Source organism: Anabrus simplex, chromosome X (assembly GCF_040414725.1).
Source record: "Anabrus simplex isolate iqAnaSimp1 chromosome X, ASM4041472v1, whole genome shotgun sequence".
In the NCBI taxonomy this organism is placed as follows: domain Eukaryota; kingdom Metazoa; phylum Arthropoda; class Insecta; order Orthoptera; family Tettigoniidae; genus Anabrus; species Anabrus simplex.
This window is the reverse complement of record NC_090279.1, coordinates 117,433,493-117,447,122: the sequence shown is the minus strand read 5'-3', so window position 1 is coordinate 117,447,122 and position 13,630 is coordinate 117,433,493. Positions and strand designations below refer to the sequence as shown.

The window sequence follows — 13,630 nt, the reverse complement described above, 5'->3', positions numbered from 1 at the left end:
AAACATTGCTTATGATGAAAATAATATAGTGACAATTGAATGAAAGTTTTAAGGAGCCAGATCTTCAGGACCGGATGAGTTGGCCGTGTGGTTAAGGGCGCTCGGCTGTGAGCTTGCATCCGGGAGATAGTGGGTTCGATCCCCACTGTCAGCAGCCTTGAAGATGGTTTTTCCGTGGTTTCCCATTTTCACACTAGGCAAATGCTGGGGTCGTACCTTAATTAAGGCTACGGCCACTCCCTTCCTACTCCTGCGCCATTCGTATCCCATCGTTGCCATAAGACCTATCCGTGTCGGCGTGATGTAAGCAAGTTGTAAGATCTGCAGTAGTCATTCCTTCGACTTCCTACAGAGGCGTCATAACTCTGCAAACATCGGAGTTTCTCCAAATTCAGGACTCATAGATAGAGTCAGGCCATTATACATCTACACTGGTTGAATTCTTCCTTTCCATTGCAAGTGGCCTGTACATTAATTCTAGAGACACCTTTTCTGTAAATGTAGTCATTCCCATGAACATGTGGCTTCTGAATCTGTACATGAGTGCAGTCTACAGTTCCGACAGAAGGGAAGCTCAAACATTCTTGCCACTTAGCTCGTGCTTCCTGCATTTAAGCAACATTTGTTGGAATTTTATCTAATAATCTGCTTTCATTTCTGTTCATGTCAAAACCTGCAAAAACCGAGCTCGATAGCTGCAGTCGCTTAAGTGCAGCCAGTATCCAGTAATCGGGAGATAGTGGGTTCGAACCCCACTGTCGGCAGCCCTGAACATGCTTTTCCATGGTTTCCCATTTTCACACCAGGCAAATGTACCTTAATTAAGGCCACGGACGCTTCCTTCCCATTCCTAGGCCTCTCCCATCCCATCGTTCTCATAAGATATATCTGTGTCAGTGCGACGTAAAGCAAATAGCAAAAAAGAAAGAACCTGCGAAAATGATTTTGACACAGTTCTCCAAGATGTCTTCTCCAACTCCACTCTGAAACACAAGGTCACCAACATAATGCAGGAAGATTTACGTTTCTTTCTTCATTTGTTAGTGCACCACCTCTTGTTTCTTTGGAGTGCCCAAGGAAATGTTCCGCTAACCATTCAGCATGCTCCTTGAAAATACACAGCCTGTTTCCAGTCATCTGACCAGGTCAGAAATGGAATGAATGAAGCAGTGAGGATAGGAATCGTGAAGGCACTCCTCTGGAGCAATGATTAATGACTGACAGATGAAATAGAATGATATTGGAGATTGCTGCTGGAATGAAAGATGACAGGAAAAACTAGAGTACCTGGAGAAAAACCTGTCTCGGCTCGGCTTATTCCAGCACAAATCACACATCGAGTGGCCGAGAATTGAACCATGGAACCCAAAGGTGAAAGATCGCTGCCGATTGAGCCATGGAGGCTCTTCAGCATGCTCTTTACTGGACCTTTATATCGCTCTGTAATCGAGTTGAGATTATTCTCTGCGAAGTTTTATAATTTTCTTTTCCGATTAACCACCACTTTAACCTCTGCCATACTATTGAACTTGACGCTATCATTTGCAGTCTCCTACTGAGTTAGCTCAAGGAAACATGAGCAGGCGCTTAACGGAAAGAGTGCCTGCTTTATCTTTATTCACCAGAAATTTGGAGCGCTTACTCTGCTACTCGAGTGACTGGAGTGTGTGCTCAAGGTCAGAGGTCTGTTGTGAGTGACTGCTTCCGATAGGCGGTTTTTATTCACCTCATTCCGAGTGCCTGGTCTAAATTTGCGAGTAAAAAGTGCGTGCTCATTTTTATTCACACCACCCATTAACTGCACATTAGTCATCTTGACTGGTGTTGCATGTAAGCTCTTGGAAAGCATTCCCTCTTATTATCTACGAAATTACCAACTGGTTCGATAGAAGGTAGTGCAGGTTTAGGAATCATTATTTCACTGGAGCTCATCTTGCAGATTCCAGCAAGATATAGCAGAAATATTAAATTCAGGAGGTCAAATGTTCAGGATTTACATATCTAAGGCTTTTCATAAGGGTAGATCTTGTGAGACTGCTGGCAAAAATTAGTTCAGGTAAGCTAGATAAAATAGTGACTACATGAATTACTATAAAGACGTGGCCAAATTATTAGAGTAAACATTTAAAAAATTGAGAATTGAAGACATAAGATATTACCAATTTTTAAATTGATGACTTTAGTATTTGGTATGCATCCCCTTAGCTTTCATGAGTGACTTGATTCCACTGGGCATACCCTCGATCACTATTTTACACTGACTATTGTCACTATGGAACCAGATGTGACTGAGCTTCTCAATCAAGCCATTTTTGTTGTTATGTTTGTTTTTGGGTTTTTCTTTACCATCGCCCAAAGATTTTATATGGGGTTAATGTCTGGACTGTTTCTAGGCCAATCAAGCACTTTCACGTTGTTTTCCCTTAAAAATTCCATTACTTTTTTCGCTTTGTGGCATTAAAATAAATTTACTTTGCCCAAAGCACTCTTGCGCCTCAGGTAGCAAACGGGTTCTTTGCACCATATTGTTCACGTCTCATAGTTCCTTCTACAATATCTAATTGTCCACAGCCGTACCAAGAAAAACACACTCCAGGCCATCACTGAAGTTGGATGCTTCACTCAATCTGGATGGAATGCTTCTCCTCCTGACATATTGGCTTGTCTCTTCTTTGACAGGAAATACTGAAATATACAATATTAAATAGAAGGAAGGATCCACCTTTCTATTTAATATTGTACATTTCTCTATTCAATACGGTACAAACATGAAATTTTTAACTTTAAAAGGAAATACTGATTCGTCACTAAAACATCATACATACATTACCATTGTAGACTGTTATGCCGTTCAGCATTCAGTGTGCAAGCCTCTGTGAATTTACTAAACGTCTCCACAATCCTCTATTTGCAACTAGTGTTGTGGCCTCATTTAGTTCTACACCTCTTGTCGTTAAATCGTTAGAAACCGAGTCTAACCATCGTCGTTTTGGTCTACCTCTACTTCTCTTACCCTCCATTCGCCTCACATGTTCCCACCACCAAAACCGGTTTATGCATACAGCTTCATCCATAGAGTTCATTCCTCAATTAGCCTTTATCTCCTAATTCTGGGTACCCTCCTGCCATTGTTCCCACCTGTTTTTACCAGCAATCATTCTTGCTACTTTCATGTCAGTTACTTCTAACTTATGAATAAGATATCCTGAGTCCACCCAGCTTTCGCTCCCGTAAAGCAAAGTTGGTCTGAAAACAGACGCATGTAAAGATTGTTTTGTTTTCCACCTAACTGAATCCCTCCCTGCCTCTTCAGCAGATGATCCATGTAAACTAACTTACAAACAGCAAAGGTGAAAGATTACAGCCTTGTCTGACAGCTGTAAGTACCCTGAACCAAGAACTCATTCTATCATCAATTCTCACTGAAGCCCAATTGTCAACATAAATGCCTTTGATTGATTTTTATAATCTACCTTTAATTCCATAGTCCCCCAGTATGACAAACATCTTTTCCCTCGGTACCCTGTCATATGTTTTCTCTAGATCTATGAAACATAAACACAACTGCCTATTCCTCTCGTAGCATTTTTCAATTACCTGGCACATACTGAAAATCTGAGCCTGACAGCCACTCTGTGGTCTGTAACCACACTGGTTTTCATCCAACATCCTCTCAACGACTGATCGCACCCTCCCTTCAAAGATGCCAGTGAATACTTTGCCTGGTATACTAATCAATGAGATACCTCTATAGTTGTTGCAATCCTTCCTGTTCCCTTGCTTATAGATAGGTGCAATTACTGCTTTTGTCCTATCTGAAGGTACCTTACCAACACTCCATGCTAATTTTACTACTCCATGAAGCCATTTCATCCCTGCCTTCCCACTATACTTCACCATTTCAGGTCTAATTTCATCTATTCCTGCTGCCTTATGACAATGGAGTTTATTTACCATCCTTTCCACTTCCTCAAGCATAATTTCACCAACATCATTTTCCTCCCCCCCATGAGCTTGGCTGTTTGCAACACCACCATGATGATTTCCTTTTGTGTTGAGACGATGTTCAAAATATTCCCTCCACCTCTCCAGTGATTCCCTGGGATTTGTTATGAGTTCACCTGAATTACTCAAAACACTGTTCATTTCCTTTTTCCCTCCCTTCCTTTCTTTATTACTGTTCAGAAAGGTTTCCCTGCTGCTTGACCTAGCCGTTCCAGGTTATTACCAAAATCTTCCCATGACTTCTTCTTGGATTCAACAACTATTTGTTTCGCTCTGTTTCTTTCATCTACATACAAATCCCTGTCTGCCTCAGCCCTTGTTTGGAGCCATTTCTGATAAGCCATTTTTTACGTTTACAAGCTGCTCCCACTTCATCATTCCACCTAAATGTTCACCTTTTCCCAGCTTTACACACAGTTGTTCCTAGGCATTCCCTTGCTGTTTCTACTACAGCATCCCTGTATGCCACCCATTCACTTTCTATATCCTGAACCTTCTTATTGTCTACTGTTCGAAACGTCTCGCTAATCATATCCATGTACTTCTGTCTAATTTCCTCATCCTGGAGACAGATTTCACTTTCTCTACCCTAGGCCTAGAGATACTTAATTCACTACAGATCAGATAGTGGTCTGTATCATCGAAAAATCCTTGGAAAACTCGTACATTCCTAACAGATTTCCTGAATTCGAAGTCGGTTAAGATATAGTCTATTATGGATCTGGTACCCCTAGCCTCCCATATGTAGCGGTGAATAGCTGTATGATTGAGAAGTCCAGCATATGCTTCCCATTCCCATTACCTTCCATATCTTACCCACATTTACCAATCACCCTTTCGTATCCTTCAGTTCTATTCCCAACTCTCCCATTGATTCCATTCTATCCTTGCTGTTGACCCTGACCACGATGTCACTCAATGCTTCATAAAACTTGTCAACTTCATCCTCATCTGCACCCTCACATGGTGAATAGACTGAGACAGTTCTCATCCTAATTCCTCCAACTGACAAATCTACCCACATCATTCGCTCATTTATGTGCCTAACAGAAACTATGGTTTTTGCAATGGTATTGCTGATAAAGAGCCCTACCCCAGACTCTGCCCTTACTTTTCTAACATCAGTCAAGTACACTTTATAATCTCCTATCTCTTCCTCATTAGCTCCCCTTACCCGAATATCACTTACTCCTAGCACATCCAGATGCATCCTCTTTGCTGACTCAGCCAGTTCTACTTTCTTTCTTCCATAAGCCCCATTAATATTGATAGCACCCATCGAATTCCATTTTGTTCGCCAAGTTGATTCCAAGGAGTCCCTCGCCTGTCAAATGGGAGTGGGACTCCGTTACTCCCATAGGTCCGAGGCTTGCTTAAAATGTTCTCAGCTCGGTAAATTCATGAAGCAGGATGCTACCCTACTTGCACATAGTCAAAGTGAGGATCTCACCTCTAACGGTTTATGGACCACCGGTGGATTGTATAGTCTTAGCCGCCTGAGCACAAGGAAGGCCAGGACTCAGAGTATGTCCGAGATGCCCACTCCCATTCCATAGCAACTGGTATCCCGACACTCAGGACCACTTACTAGGCCACTCAGCCGTTGTCGATGGTTCACGAACTAGGACGTGACTACAGTAACCCACAAACATGAACCATGTCACTAAAACAAACCCAGAATAAATAAAACAAGTAAGCCTAGCATTAAATGCAATAATCTACACAATTTGAAAGAGAAATATCATACTTGTACTGTACTGTACGGTTACATCAGTTAGATTGGGTTAAAATGGAATAATGAATGATAATTTAGGAATTACAGTAATTGTCGTGGACATGCCTTTTACTCTCATTAACATGAACAATTCTGGAGAGTCTTGGCCTACTGGAACTTCTTTGCAGACATGGCAGGATTAATGTTCGCTTTTCTTTGAGGTCGTCTTGCTCCAGCTTTAAACAGCTCTCGCCTCACTGTCCTGGCTGGTACCAACGACCTATAATCTTCTAATTTCTTACAAAAATCCGAACTAGTAATCTCGCGAATGTTTACTGACAAATTAATCAGTTTTGCTTCCTCCTTGGGGTTAGTTTCTACTTTTGCACACATTTCCAGCACATTATTGACATTTCTCTTCCCTTTATCTTCGCATTTTAGAATTCTACTTACAAATTGCTGTGATATTTGCAAACTAGAAGCTATCTCTTGCTGTGTATTACGTTTCTCAACGAGTATTTCTGTGACAATCCCTTTCTTGGCGAAAGGTCCTTTAGTCTCCTCTTAACCTCAAAATTTGACAGTTCTCTAGAGCCACTCTTAAAAATATCATCTGAATTCGTGAATAGTATCAATACTGCACGAAACATACAGAATGCACAATCTTAACAATAGGTCACATTATTTACTTCCATACAGCAACAATAAGCAGATATAGACAATAAATAACAGAACATGAGCGCTAACAAAAATGAAACAAAACCATCTGAATGATGAAATTACATTGTGGTTCTCACTGTAGCCACTGTATGAAAAACATACATTAGTGAAGACCGGGATATCCTAAGCGGTAACTTTACCATGAAAAAAGTTCAAGGATTAGGCTCTAAAGGTCGATAATTTACATAAAGGTAGAAATATATCTTTTACCCTAATAATTTGGCCACATCTGGTGAATTTCTGGAAAATAAAACTCAGAGCATTAGAGTAGGTGAAGCTTTATTTGATCCTGTAACAATTATGGAATTGGGTCTCACAGGGCAGTATTATGAGACCTACATTTTCTGATATATATAAGCAATATGAATAAAGAACTGGAATAAGAGATAAGGCACTTTGTAATAAATAAGTTTTTTGATTGTGAGTGACTGCAAAAAGTCCTTGACAATATTGTAAGTTGGACATCGGGCAATGTTATGTTGGTAAACAGGGTGAAATGTCAGGTTGTGTGTTTCACATTTAATTGCTGTGTTGATGGGGGGTGATACTTCCTCATGGGGATCTTCATTGTGGTAATCACATAGACAGAATAGAAAATAAAATTTACAGATTTCTTAATATAATTATGAGGTTATTTAGGGGTTGTAAAGGAGAAGGCATATATATCTCCAGCAAGGCTACAATGAGAGTACGAGACTGTCACCAGTATTACTTGAGTAGAGAACAGGAAATAATCCACATAATCAGCTCCATTTCTTGCAGGTGATTTCTGACGAAAGAGTTGTGTTACAGAGATGTTGCAAAGTCTCATCTGGGAAGACTTGGAGAAAACCAGGCAAGTTGGCCATGTGGTTAGGGGCGCGTGGCTGTGAGCTTGCATCCGGGAGATAGTGGGTTCGAATCCCGCTGTCGGCAGCCCTGAAAATGGTTTTCCGTGGTTTCCCATTTTCACACCAGGCAAATGGTGGGGCTGTACCTTAATTAACACCACAGGCATTTACTTCCTACTCCTAGCTCTTTTCTCTCCCATCATTGCCATAAAACCTATCTGTGTCGGTTTGACGTAAAGCCACTATAAAAAAAGACATGGAGAAAGGGGACAAGCTGTTCTATTAAGCAGTATATTCTGATATGTCATTGATGAATACATTTAAGTCATGTTCTTTAAATGTAGGAAAGGTCACATTATGAAGATAAGTTGGAATTCAAGCGGACAAATTTTGCCAAGTGTTCACTTGTAGGAAGATGATTTAGTGATTGAAATAATTTATTATGGGACTCGTTTCATACATTTGCACAATCTTCTACATAAACAACCGACAGCCCTAAATGTGACTGACTGACTGACTGACTGACTGACTGACTGACTGACCGACCGACCGACCAACTGACTGACTTTGGGGAAGAATATAGATAGGAGCATGGAAATGAACAAAGAGGTGACAAGTCAAGTCATGTATAGAAAGATGGGAACAGGGGAATGTGAATATATATATGAGGATAAAGAAAATAGCTAGTCGTTGTGAAAATAGGGATCAATAAAAAGGGAAAGAGAAGCCAGGAATGGTATTGGGCAATGATTTGGAGATAGTATTGATTATTATTATTATTTATTTATTTCCCTTAAATTGTACATGTACAAATACACGGAAGTGCCTCCATCCCCACATATATGTGTACATATGTATGTATGTTTAGTCTGTCAGCAATTCCGCTGGTGGGAAGCTCAACAGCTCTGCCATCAGCTGTCATAGATGGCCTAGGCATCACAGAAGAGGAGTACTAGGGAAGTGAGGAGTGAGGTAGCTCCCCGTTGCTTTCCTCACCAAGCCAGAGTTGCTATTACATATCAGTCCACCAAGCCCATTGAAATGCATACACCAACTGACCCTATGAGCAACATTTTCACACCATTCATAGCAGGGACTGCCTGCATAAGGATTGGCATTACTAGCATCGCTCATACCTCAGTCACTTTCATATTGTCAAAGCCAAGGATAAGACAGAGACAGATGAATGAAAGTAACAAAATTGCCTTAGCCTATACCATAAGACATAGTGCATTGTAAACACTAGGTCCTGCCAGCAAAGGCATTGCGTACATATACTCTGCTGAATATTCAGAAATATGTAGGCAGTTTTATTTAACATATTTGCAAATGTTCCTTTTTTCTATGCTACCTTGTCTACTACTATCCTACAGTGTGTTCCTTTTCACATTCTTATCTCCCTTATCAGTTGTCTGAAAAGCAGTGACAAAAGGGACTTGGGTTAAGAAGCAGCAGGTCATTGTGCAAGTTAGGTTCCAAAAAGGGTAAAAAATTAAAGTAAATAAATGCAATATAAATTTCAATTTAATAACACTTGTATTGTATTCTTTGAAGTAATTCCACATGTTGGATATGAATTGATTATGTTTGTGAATACAGAAGATATTATGAGTAGAATTTTTTAAGTTATATAAATTTATTAAGGATAAGCTGTGTGTTTAATAGAAAATATAGTGTAAATTGTATAATACTGTATTTTAGGAAATTGTCTTCTTCTCTGTTCATTAAAAATTTACTGCTTGATAATAATGTATTTTTGTGTACCATTTGCCATCAAGGTAGGCACCTCTTTTGCATTTAAAGTGATTTTGATTTGATTGCTCCTTTCCATTCTTATATCTTTAAAATGGGAGATAAATTAATTATACTCTCCTTGTGCCACTATGAATTTTATTTTGTCGGCTGTTTCTTGTTTAGGCCCATATATTTTATTCCCTTACTTCTTTATTCTACTTTTCTGTTTTTATAGCCCCTCGAAGATATTAAGGAGGAAATATTCATAGAAGAACATACTGATGATCAGCTGTTGCCATACATCAAAGAAGAAACAAAGTACGTACACTACAAATCCTATACAATAGGGAATAGGGTGTACCTATTCACAGTTGTGTTCAGTAGTGGTTGGTTTATCTCCAAAAGCTGGCCATCTTCATCAGTTTAATCCTTTCTTTACAAGGTTACATTTAATCACTAATATCTTAAAATTCTGTTGGTTAAATTTATCTGAAATATTCCAGAACTTTAACATCATATTTATTGTTCCATCATGTAGTTTTACTGAATATAATATTTACAAAAATAATCTTTGGTAAAGGTAGATATTTTTGAAGTGTATTTGTTTCCAATACCTTTAAGCAACCATGAAAAATGTGTTCTTTCTTTCACTGTATCATTTGTTCATCACATTCTTGTCACCTGGAATGCCATCTGCAACTATTACCTCCAGATAGTCTCAGTAATTTTGTACATTCGTACTGTACCAGGAACCATGTATGGCCTGGAACATAATTTTATTTCATGGAAGTCAGCGCAACGGGATGACCCTAGCATGCGAAGTAGAGCAACGGAATGGCTCGGGCATGCATACAGCAAGCAAGCTACGTCACGCATGAGGGTGATGCAACTATCTCATGAACAACTCCTGATATTGTCGAACAAGCTAGAAGAAATTGTACTAACTTTTGAACCCATTGAGATATCAATTAAAGAGGTATACCGTCTTATAACCCATTATTGAAAGGCACACATATTGCAAATTCATTAAAATCGGCCTACGGACTTAAGAGTAATTCAGGTGTAAAGAAACTTGCTTTTTCCACTAGGGAGGGAGCTGACCCTGGCAGAACAGGTTTCTGCTATGTCAAGTCAGTTCAATTCTCACGTGAACGGTTCACGAAGTTTGAACTCAAGACATCACATCGTCGAACTCTACGGTAAAGTTTTAGATCAGCAAGATTTATAAAACAATAACTCATGTTGGAACTTAAAAACTTTTCGAGTGTTATGATACTAACTTAATAATTTCGAAGTTCTGGCAGAAATTTATGATATTTAATCACTTTATAGACTTAGTACTCTCAACTGTAAATCGAACAAATTTAATTGATTTAAACTTGTATTCATATTGTAATGAAACTGACTTTAAACATTCATGAGAAATAAGCGTGTGAATATTAATTCGATTTTCAAGTGAAATAATTGAACATTTAATCTGACAAACTAATCCGTTTCACAATATTACATGAAATAATGTGTAATAACTATTGGTTGAAGTTTTATTAAGGCTAATCCTGATTCACAATTGGACACTATTTGACATTGTATGACATTGCCATCATAGGAACTTGTAAATATCCGCAAATTAAGTATTTCCTTATGGAGAATAAGACTTCGATTTTTGTGGATAAATATGTTATAAGTGTGCTTCAACATGAACAGTGAATCCAATCTACTGAGCAATAACAATTATATACCAGTGATTAAACATTAGGGGAAATGCACCTAGTAAAATAAAGTGCCAATTTAACGACTTACAACCATAGGACACTCACAAGTTAATCTTGTCAGTTGAACGTTTTTGTGTTTATGAAGTTTATAAGTGACATGCTGAAACTCTGACCGAGTGACTATAATGTCATATCAACCTGATGTCATTTCGACTACGTGGGAGTTGGAACGTGGTGACTCCAGGGAATTTAAACGTGGTTACTACACGGGAGATGGAACACATTTTGACATTGGATTTGGAACGTGGTTACTACGCGGGAATCAAATGTAGTACCATGGGAATGGCATCACACCATCAGCTACCCATGACCTCATATGCAGTTCGCTGAACCGTATGTCTCTACATTTCCAGTTTGATATCCAGATAATTCAGGTGATATGAGTGCCTCTCTAAACAAACTTGAGATTTAAAACACTAACTTTATTATAAGTTGAAATTTAAAATCAGCGATTTCATTCATAATTCAATGAACTATTTCGCTCATTGGAGTTCATATTACATTTTATAAGTGCTGAATAACAATTTTGAAATAAACTATAGCACAGAACTTTAGAAGAAGATACAATTTACGAAATTTTGAAGTGTTAAAATATTAAAAATATTCTAGGGAAATTCATTTTTCAAGTGAAAAGATGTTATATTCAGATTCATTTGTTGCCATTTAAATAAATACTTGAAGATCTTTATGAACTTTATCAGGAAAGAACTTATTGATTTCCAACGAAAGATAATCGTTTCATATTAAAAGATAGACAGTCATAAAAATTGATTTTGTATCAATTATCCAGGCGACATTAAGTTGTTTAGAATATATTTTAATATGATTTAATGCTATGAGTCATAAATAATAGGGAACTTCTTCATCAAATTCTCCAGCTCAATAAATTAAGTTTAAAATGTATCCATTATTTTGCTCTGTATCTACATCACTGTACCTGCCTCGTAAGGACCGTGCACCACTTTGCAAGATTCTCATGCCCGTATCCTTAATTTTTCCTGGCACAGTACCAACAGTGACACACAGAAACTAATTATACAATGTACAAATTCGAAGCTGTTAAGTCTTACATACAGTGTAACCAGTTTAATAATTTCAAACTAACATAATTAGTTTCATTAATGAATATAATTATGGGTGAGTTCAATAGTGTGATAACTCAAACAACGTCATTTTCAAATATTTATTTGGTTGGAATCCTTTTTTAATGATATTTTCTGTTTTCTAGTGTGTTAAGTCAGATTCCTCCATTTGTAGGTCCCAATGCAGATAATGTGTTGTAGAAATGAAACGTTCAGGTCAGTTGTGCTACATCTTAGATATCATAGTTTTCGAATAAAACGTCCACATTGTTGTAAGCAAAAAAATTGAGGCATTGAATTTATGTTTGTTCCAGTGTTGTGGTCATATTTGCTGATTGTCGCCAATTCCCACTTTTCATTTTAGTGCTCATTGTCAGTCAAGTGCTTGTGGTGTGTTGATTGCAAACACATTTACAGAATTATATGAACTAATAAACTGGACAACCAGAAGTGAAGTTTTAAATTTGTGCAGGTTGCCTAAAAATTCAGAATTCTTCAAGTAAGTGAATTTATTTTCTCATAAAAGTAGGTAAATAATAATGTAATTATATAATACTATTTTAAAAATTGTAATTTCTATCACTGACTTTACAAAGTAACACAAATGTATATCCCGTTTTCAAACATTTAATGCAGTAGTGTTTTCTGAACTGTAGGTGTACCATTGGACTACTTGCTAATTATTTTTTGCTGTCACACCTTTGTTGGTTACTGTGTGAAACAATCTCTGATAATCCCTGTGAGATGGTTGTATTGGCAGGTCTTGCAATGGCTAGTCAGAGGTTTCATTTCAATCCTCAGAACTACCCAGTACCAGCTTACCCTCTCTCATTAGCCAGAGCAGAACCATGCACACAACTGAAGATCGCCCAAATACGTCAACTCTTCGAGGTTCAAATTCTGCTGTTTCCTTGTAATTCCTGTGTAACAGGACACAGTAGGCTATGTTAGAGAACAATCGTGTATTAAGACCACCAATAAAAATGTTGCTTATGAATACTTTTCATACACAAAATGCATATTTCTATTTTTGGATGGAGTTTAAATAAACTTTCTCTACTGCTTCCCACTTTGTTTTATATCTCATCTCAGGTGCTGTGGTTCTTGACTCTTATTTCAGCAGTCTTCAAATTTCATGCAGCATCTTAAATGACTTCTTCTAAAATGCCTAAGATACTTGCCATATCAGTTTGGTACTGAATTAATTATGAACAGGTTTTAAGGTTCATAATATTTCCTAATTGCTGATTTGTGGAAAAACACATTTTTATGAGCTTACCAATTAGTGATGAGATTAGATTATGTTCCATGTGTGAAGAGACACATCGCCCTGAGCTAAATAATTAGTGATGAGGCTAACTTCCATCTGTGTAGAGACACATGGTCCTGAACTAAACACTTAGTGATTCGGTGTCCTTCCACTTGTAGGGTATCATATGGCCCTGAGCTGACCTCTCCATGCCACTCCTCTATGGTCTTTATATTTATAGACGTGATCAGGGTGAAAATAACAAATTAATTAATATGATTGCTTTCTATGACGGATGTAAGCAGAAATATACATACATACATCCATCATTATTTTAGACCATTATCCCTTTCAGCATTCAGTCTGCAGCAGAAATATGAATTGCAAAATTCCGTTCAGGCTAGAATATACTGGTGGACTCCCCTCTTGTTGGTACTCATAGAATTTCACTGAATATTCAATCTGTCACTCCTGATTAACACAGATACTCCTGAATATTTTACTTTGTTGAGTTATATATTTTT

The 13,630-nt window shown here is 38.0% G+C and overlaps 1 protein-coding gene across 1 annotated transcript in view; it reads left to right on the top strand.

Moving 5' to 3' along the window:
• Window positions 1-9,258: 9,258 nt before the first annotated feature.
• The window catches only part of LOC137503331 (zinc finger protein 33B-like), a 105,890-nt gene continuing 101,518 nt past the window's right edge, over window positions 9,259-13,630 (top strand). Inside the window, exon 1 of the mRNA XM_068230886.1 lies at window positions 9,259-9,321. The gene's annotated coding sequence lies outside the window, so the exon portion shown is untranslated. The remainder of the gene's footprint in view (window positions 9,322-13,630) is intronic.